The 9,153-nt window shown below is 37.3% G+C and overlaps 1 long non-coding RNA gene across 1 annotated transcript; it reads left to right on the forward strand.

Annotated features, from left to right (window-relative positions):
• The first annotated feature begins 1,869 nt into the window (after window positions 1-1,869).
• LOC113061301 (uncharacterized) lies at window positions 1,870-7,079 on the forward strand. Its single transcript, XR_003278347.1, has 3 exons — window positions 1,870-2,030; window positions 3,885-3,969; window positions 6,883-7,079. It is a non-coding gene; the product is annotated as an uncharacterized LOC113061301 (long non-coding RNA).
• The last annotated feature ends 2,074 nt before the right edge of the window (window positions 7,080-9,153 follow it).

Below are 9,153 nucleotides of genomic sequence, written 5' to 3' on the forward strand. Positions count from 1 at the left end.
TGTTTTGCTGGTGATTTGTCAGTGTTGTATTGGAAAAGGCTGATTTACTGAATCAATGACGTCATTTACACTGAGAGTGTAATCGGCTGAAAACAAGTTCACATGAGTTTTGATATTTCATGATAAACATATATTAATACAAATTGTTATGTGATTTCAGGAGGACAGAAAGAAACTCTACGGAACAGATGTGAAGCTCCAAGATTTCAACATTTCTGAAGGGAGATACTGACTTAGAAATACAGGTGAACTGAAGAAGCTCATGAAACACATTAATATGCCTTTTTCCGAATATATTTCACCAATTTTAAGAAGTCCCTGACATCCAAAACGTAAGTCACACTCAACCTAAAATTAAAAATCTAAATTCTGTTATTTTAAGATTATATTATTAGTAGTAGAATATGTATATTACATATGTTATTATAATTGTTAGATATTATTCTGTCTTTTATCTGCATTTTACCTCTGTTCTACCTTGTTTCCTCCTAATGATCCTGGAACTGCAGAGTAAATATTGTTGTGTCTCTGTCCGATGGCTTATTTTGTTCCTGAACTCTTCAGTGATGGTGAGCAGAGTCTGAGTGAACCTTCTGTCAGACAGTGAGTACCGTGGGGTTTCAGTCAGGGCCTTCAGTAAGCAACTGTAAGATACCTGTACACATCTTACACATCTCTGTTACAGCTAACGCAGCCATATGTGTAATGCACATATTATGCCACACACAGGCTCTCATCAACAATGACGGCTGATCAACAACTTCAACAGTAGGCTAGATTAGTGTGGGTTAAAGGGGGTGAAATGCTTGTTTTCACTCAATATCCTGTTAATCTTGAGTACATATAGAGTAGTACTGCATCCTTCATAAATCCAAAAAGTCTTTAGTTTTATTATAGTCATAAGAGAAAGATAGTCTGTACCGATTTTTCCCGGAAAAACACGACCGGCTGGAGGCGTGACGTGTGGGCGGAGCTAAAGAATCACGAGCGCGAATAGGCTTTTCCATTGAGAGGATGTGGAAGCTGTGACATTACCGTGAGGGAAAACCCATCATCCAAAACAAACCATGGCTTACAGTCAGATTCAGTCGTTTATTTATGATCCAGAATCAGATCCAGAGGCTGAAACTGAACGAAAGCAGCAGCAGCAACGACTCGCTCCGAGCGGGGCTCGAACCCGGGTCTCTGGCATGGGAGGGGACGCACTAACAAGGAGGCAGAGATATTTGAAGCAGTTTTACTCACCGCCTGCGGTTCCAACACACGATCGTGACCCTTTTTCCTTGGGATTGCATCATCCTTAAGAAATAAACGATACGCAAATCCGTCGTCAAACTGGGCCTTGTGAACAAGCATCTTCGAAATGCAGGAAACAAACAAAAACACTTGCACAACTCCGTTGATGCTCTGTAAAAATAAACTCCATCCACTGGTTCCTTAATGCTGTTTTTTTTTTTTTTTTTGGTAATCTGTGCAGGGTTGTCTTGCCCTGGCAACCAAAAACACATTTCTTTTGTGACTTTTCGCGACGCTCTCGCTCTGATCAGTGAATCGCTCTGATCAGTGAAATGTCTGTGCTGCTCAGCCTCGCTATACAGGAGCGCGCGCTCTTCCGGCAGAAGTGCCTTAGGACCCATATAAGGCAATTCCGCTCCATCTAACGTCACACAGAGCCATACTCGAAAAAAACTTTCCGAAACTTGTGACAAACTGGAAGGAGTATTTTGGTAACAAAAATACTCCTTCAAACATACAACTTAATTTTTGAAACTTTGTCCATGTTTAGCATGGGAATCCAACTCTTTAACATTGTAAAAAACTCAGTATGCATGAAATAGCATTTCACCCCCCCTTAAAGGGATAGTTCACTGATAGTTCACTTGGCTGATAGACATCACGATGCTGCGCCGGAAACAGTGTCATCTGCTCCAGTATCACGCCTGTGCATCCGTTGTCATGTGACAGAGAAGTCGCATCTATGGACAGTTGTGAACGCGCTGACAGCTGGTTGCCCAGGCTTTGGATTAAAGGTAATACTGTTGTAAGTAGTGTTCATTTTCTTGTACAGACTGATCATTTCTGTTCATTAGATCTCAATGTGTCACCAGGAGCCACCGGTATTGATTTGGTCTTGTTTTTTTGTTTTGTTTTTCTCAAAAACCAGCAGCCGCTGACTTGCATTTAAGAATCACCAAGGACAACGGTTTCACCTAAAAATCTTTACTGTTCTACTGCAGAAAAAAAAACTTGCATGACCTGAGGGAGAGTAAATTAACAGCAAATGTTCATTTTGGGGTGAACCATCCCTTTAAATGCAGAGTAAATTTCCCTACATGCTCAGTAAAAGTAATCAGCCAATACACGGGTGACGGGAATGACGACGCCCAAAGCAGCAGAACTGTACAAATGCTGGACATCCACACACCACAATACAGTATTATCAACTAGAGATTGGCCAATAGTGGATTTTACCGATACTGATAGCTAGGTTGTTCCACACTGGCCGATACCGATTTATCAACCAATAGTTTTTAAAATGGATACTGAACGAAAACTAAAATAGAGCTTTATTATTTAAAAAAAAAAAAACAGTAAAAGTACTGAACCATACTTTGTAAATGAATAAAAATGTAGTATTAATATTAATTATTATATTAATCATTAAAGTTATTTCATAGTTTACTAATGTTAAAAGAAGAAACTTTAAAATGTAAAAAGGAAACCTATTAGTAATAGGAAATGTTTAAATCAAATGAAAACCCTCTAAAAAGGAACAATATTTCTGCAGCTTTCCTTAATGTTACAAATTGACTCTTATTGTTAAGTATTACAATTTAATTTCAACAGTCATGCTTAAAGAGAGCCATCTTGAAAGACATACACAAGGCCATATTAAAAGACAAATTATATATACACAAATGACACAAGTTATTGATATTGTATGTGTACTCTCACATTTTATTTGCTGCTATTTTAGAACACTGCATGATTATCTAGTCAAAATATATAAAAAAAGTTAACACACTGTGCAAAAGCGCAGCGCCTCATCTTTGAGAAGTCACAGTTATCACACACTCCGGACGTGTCACATTCTAAAACTGTTTATTTGTTATCAGTTTATTTTTATTTCACAAAAAAAGACACACACAAGGTAAACTATCTCCATTTTTGCCGATAACCGATAGTTCTGCAAATCAACTATCGGTGCCAATTAATCAGCAAAACCGATGAATCGGTCGACCTCTATTATAACAATGTGGATTATACAATACTCATCAAATAATAAAGTACTCATTTCATGTCCCTTGACTCGGATTAAAAATTAATTGCGGCATAAAAAATAACTTGTGCTTGGTTTAACTGTTAGCCACTCACAGCACTCGTAGTTGCAATCTTTGAAATGGTGCAAAAAACGTTGCTGGCCTTCAGTTTAGGTGTAGGTCTTCCTTTCTCAGTTATTCTCTTTTTTCTGCAAAAGAGCACCTTAAAAAAGCATTTTAGTAGATTGGCAACAAGATCTGTAGGCTGTATTTTCATTTCATTGAATTTCACCTTCGTACTTTGAAAATCCCTGACTAAAAGGGCAGTCGAACGCTGAGGGTAGCACTGGGCACGTCTCTAGACCCAGAGGGTGTGCTGTCATTGAACGTCAAAATTTGATTGGCTGATGATTCTGTCACTAATGCTCATAACAAATCAGATGTGACTTCTTTCATCAAAAGGGTAGCACCATCTGTAGTGCTGGCCATAGACTTTTTTAAATGTAGGATATTCCAGGTCAACCTCAACTAAACTAATCACAAGCAATTTGTGGACATTACACAAATGTAAATGATAATTAAATAATCAGTAAATCATTTTTCACAAAATTTTGTTTTTTATAGGGCCAGCAGAGAAGGCCCTGCTCACCCTGTCGGCCCACCGCTGCTGTCAGACAACATCTCCAAGATGCTATAAACTGCAGGACTAGTAAGTACAATCTTGAACATACACAACTGTTTCATAAGTTTGGGTTGTTATGTTTATAAAAAGTATGTATGTATGAAATGAATACAATTTACTACACTTTAAAAGACTGTTTTCTATTTGAATATATTTAGAGAAGTAATTTATTCCTGTGATGGTAAAGCTGGATTTTCAGCATCTTTACTCCAGTCAACAGTGTCACGTGATCCTTCAGAAATCAATCTGATTTGCTTCTGAAGAAACATTTCTGATTATTATCAGTGTTCAAAATAGCTGTGTTGCTTCATTTTTTCAGGATTCTTTGATGAATAAAGTTTTAAAACAGTACAGTGTTTATTTAAAACAGAAATGTTTGTTTTAACTTTTGATAATTGATAAGACATTGATAATAATTAAAAATGTTTATTGAGCAGCAAATCAGAATGTCTGTCTGTCTGTGGTTCCCTCGTGCTTTAAAAAATCTACCATTGTGCCCATTCCAAAGAGAAACAAAATCACATGCTTAAATGACTGGAGGCCCATTGCTCTCACACCCATTTTCAGTGTTTTGAGAAACTCGTCAGAGATTACATCTGCTCTTTGCTGCCTGCCTCATTGGTCCCGCTGCAATTTGCATATCGAAGCAACCGTTCTACAGACGATGCTGTTGCTTTCACCCTACACACTGCTCTCTCCCACCTGGAAAATAAGGACACCTATGTGAGAATGCTGTTTGTGGACTAAAGCTCAGCATTTAACACCATAGTGTCTGCCACACTTGTTACGAAGCTCCAGACTCTGGGACTAAACAGATCTCTGTGCAGCTGGATCCTGGACTTCCTGACAGGCAGAAGTCAAGTGGTCAGAATGGGCAACAATACTTCATCCCTGCTGACCCTGAACACTGGTGCTCCTCAGGGCTGTGTCCTCAGCCCACTCCTGTACTCCCTGTACACACATGACTTTACAGCCACACACAGCTCCAACGTCATCGTCAAATTTGCTGATGACACAACGGTGATAGGCCTGATCACCAACAACGATGACATGGCCAACAGAGAGGAGGTGAGTGGTGTCAGGAGAACCACCTCTCACTCAACATCGACAAGACCAATAAGCTGGTTGTGGATTTCAGGAGACAGAGCAGAGAACACACAACCATCACCGTCGACAAGACACCTGTGGAGCGGGTAAGCAGGATCAAGTTCCTCAGCTTTAACATCAGTGAGGATCTCACCTGGTCTACACACACTGACGCAGTGCTGAAGAAGGCACACCAGCGCCTCTTCTTCCTGAAACGGCTGAGGAAGTTTGGAATGAGCCCCAGCATCCTCAGAACATTTTACTCTTGCACTATAGAGAGCATCCTGTCGGGCTGCATCACTGCATGGTTCGGAAACAGCACCGCTGGAAACCGTAAAGCTCTGAAAAGGGTAGTGCGAACTGCCAGCCACATTATTGGAGGTGAGCTTCTCTCGCTCCGGGGCATCTACACCAGACGGTGTATAAGGAAAGCCTGGAGGATCATCAGTGACTTCAGCCACCCGTCCCACAGACTGCTCTCTCTGCTGCCCTCAGGAAGACGTCTCCACAGCATCCGATCCTGCACTAGCAGACTGAAGGATAGCTTTTTCCCTCAGGCTATCAAACTAATGAACAGTCAGAACTAATACACCCTACAGCACACTCCCACAATATGGAACGCCACACACTGCCCTTTAACTCCAACAGTTCAACACTGGACTGAACATACACACTGCATTTAATACAATACCCTACCCATCCAATGCACATCCATGACATTTCTTTATCCATTTCAAGTATACTCTGTTTCACCTTAGCATATTTTTATGCTTATATATGTTTACATAATATGGAACGTGTACATTCTGTGTATAGTGTATAATGTTTATTGCTAACTGTATGTATGCACATACTGCGTATAATATGTAGTGTTAACTGTTAATTGTTTCTGCAATTTCTGGAGCAAGCTCAAAATAATTTCACTCACCAAGGCACATGTGCTGTGGTGATGTGACAACAAAAGTGACTTGACTTGACTTGGATCATGAGACGCTGAAGACTGGAGTAATAAAAATTAACTTAGATAAAAAAAATAAATTACATTTCACAATATACTCACGTAGAAAACTGTTGTGTTAAATTGTAATATTTCACAATATTACTGTTTTTTACTTCCTTTTGATCAAATAAAGGCAGCCTTGGTGAGCAGAAGAGACTTCTCTCAAAGATGTAATAAATCTTACTGACCCCGAACTTTTAACGGTAGTATAAATTACAAATATGATGTTACACCTACTAAAATGGCACTGTGGCATGTGTATTCCATTCTAAAGAGATGCCTGTTCCACAAATAATACATTTACAGGGATCACATGAAACACTTCATAAATAAATTTATTTTTGAGAGCATTAATGGCAGTGTGTTGATTTTTGTTTATTGATTGGTGAAGTGTATCATGTGATTGAGCACCTTCCTAAAGTTTTTGGATGTGCGTTTATTAAACCTACTTGTGATCAAATCATATATATATATATATATGTATATATATATATATATATATATATATATATATATATATATATATACATATATATATAGCAAAATAAGCACAAATGGGTGCAGCAGCAGCTGTGGTGCTTGGCCTGTAGTGAGGTTTATCAAAGTCCACTAAAGGAAGTAGAACTTTGGGGCATTTTACTTTGAAATAGCCTTCCTAATAGTATTTGGGGCTCGGACACACTTTTTTAGTTTAAATTAGATTAAAATACATAGTTTAGTATTCACACAACACATCTAATAACCATGCACTCCAGTTATATGTGATGAAATAAATAATCTTTTGTCTGAAATTATATGAACAGCAGCAGCTATTCTAAACTTTCTTTTCTTTTTATTTCCTGTTTCTATCTCAGGATGCCCATCCCAAGGTTTCTAGAGATTACACCAGCTCCAAACTGAATCCAAACTCATTTGTGAAGACTTCAGATGACGCCAACGCTGACAAAGACTACAGACGACAACAACTGTACATGAACACACAAAACATTAGACACACAAAACAAATATTATCCTTATTTTGCCTATAAGGGTAAATTTGATGATTTTCAACCTGCTTGCAACGTCTCTAATATCTGTAAATGAACAGTATTTACACTCAAAAAAATGAATTTTTAGTTTTGTTCACTTTACCTGAACAATTCATGTTGAATTAATGCCATTTTGGCTATTTTTCATTTCAACATGATTGTGTCATGTTAAACTGACTTAAACCTGTCTCTCGTTGGTTTAACATAAAGTTTTCATTTTGAAAGAACATGTTTCAATCAAGTCCCTCAAAATAAGTTTTACACTTCCCATCATGCTTTGCACAGGACTGGATATGGGGAGAGAAAATGTTGAAATAAAGTGTTATTTTATGCAGTTTTTAATAAAATGTGATAATAAGGAGACTTTTTCATGTATAATGCTCTATTATGTGGGCATTTTAAAAGACTTTATATTGGTGTATTTTGTGCGAGTTACCATTGTGGTGAAGTGTGGAGCTTGTGGTTGGGTTGAGGACCTGGTTGAAAGAATGTCTAAAATACTTAATTTAAAAAAAAGCAACTTTAATGAGAGTGCTAGTGTATGATGTACACATAGTAACATCCTTAAACTGCAAACAATTAACATCATGTGTAAAGAAAAGTTATATCTTACTTGCTAATGTTTTTATAACACTTTGGCTAAACTTGCATGGACAGTGGTTCTACATGATGTAAACATATTATCTCTACTCAGATATTTCATGTAGGATGAACTAAAGCAAACTGAGTAAACTCAACTAAAGGTAGACAAGTCCTTATAACTTGATTTATTCATGTCCAAATAACATGGTACAAACATGTGGAACCACTGTCCATGATAGAATCATGTTCAGCCAAAGAGTCATTTTTTTGAGTGTACTCTCTCTGAGTTATGTGGACCTACATGTCCCCTATTATTTGTAAGCAGCACTTACAAATAATGAGACGTTTTGAGAAAATGACACAATGCAGTATCTAAATGAAAACATGCTGTTTTGCATCAGTTTTGCTGGCAAATAAACAGTATCTTGGAGAAAGAATAAACATTGTTCTTTTACAAATGTTACCAACATTGTAACAATGCAAAATTGATTTAACATTTTTTTACTTACCCTTTAAAAATGTTTAAAGACAATGTTAATGTTAACTGAACACAAAACTAGAGACTTGTTTAGTAACATTTTATCAGAAAAATTTTAGAATTTTTATCATGCAATTTAAAACATTTTAATTACTTAATTATTGCCTGGTTTTATTTTGTGTTTATGTAACTTTTTAAAAAGTTTTTGGTATAAAGTTAGCCTGTGATGCTGACAGCACTGAACACATGACTTTTTATTATGAACTAGAACATGGTCTTCCCAGTGAGTCTCAGTCATCTGGCTTTTTAAACTGTAACCTTAAAACATGCATTTTCTGTAAACCTACTTTGAAATAAGTATTGTAAAAAAAGTGCTATACCCATACAACATTTAACCATGCAAGTACTGCAGTAATAGTTATTTTTGTTTTTACTATGGTTTTGCTGCAAAAGCTATAGTAAAATCATTGTTAATTTTCAAAAGACTACAAATAATCCCGAATTATCCACTTTTGATCAAAGCATCTGGTAAATGTTAATGTATTTGTACATGTAATATGAAATAAATGAAAATATTAATAAAGTTGCATCGGTTCTTGAGAGTGGTGTGTATTGTTTTATTATAAACCAGCGGCGGTAGCCACGGGTGGTCCATAACAATGAGCTAAACGCCGGTGAACCGCGTCCACGCAGAGCGGCCGGGATGTATCGTCTCAGCATCGGCTGGAGAGCATTTCCGATCAGAGGCCGACGTCGCGACGACATCTTCCCTATTAGCAAACGCTCCCTGAGTGATATCGTACCGATGGAATTTTGTAGGTCGGCTCGACATCGGCACAACGTATGTGTGCTGTCTGGGTAAACTGTTGAGAAATAAATCTGAAGTGGATCTACTGGATTTGAATATTAAAGTGACCGCATTTACCAACTGCTTCAATTTGAATCTATAAAAAAATACAGAAAACTATTCGTCTTGACTGCTTTCTTATGTGTGTATTTATTTATTTATTATTATTATTATTATTTTCCTCTAACAA

The sequence above is a fragment of the Carassius auratus genome, chromosome 43 (genome assembly GCF_003368295.1).
Source record: "Carassius auratus strain Wakin chromosome 43, ASM336829v1, whole genome shotgun sequence".
NCBI lineage: Eukaryota > Metazoa > Chordata > Actinopteri > Cypriniformes > Cyprinidae > Carassius > Carassius auratus.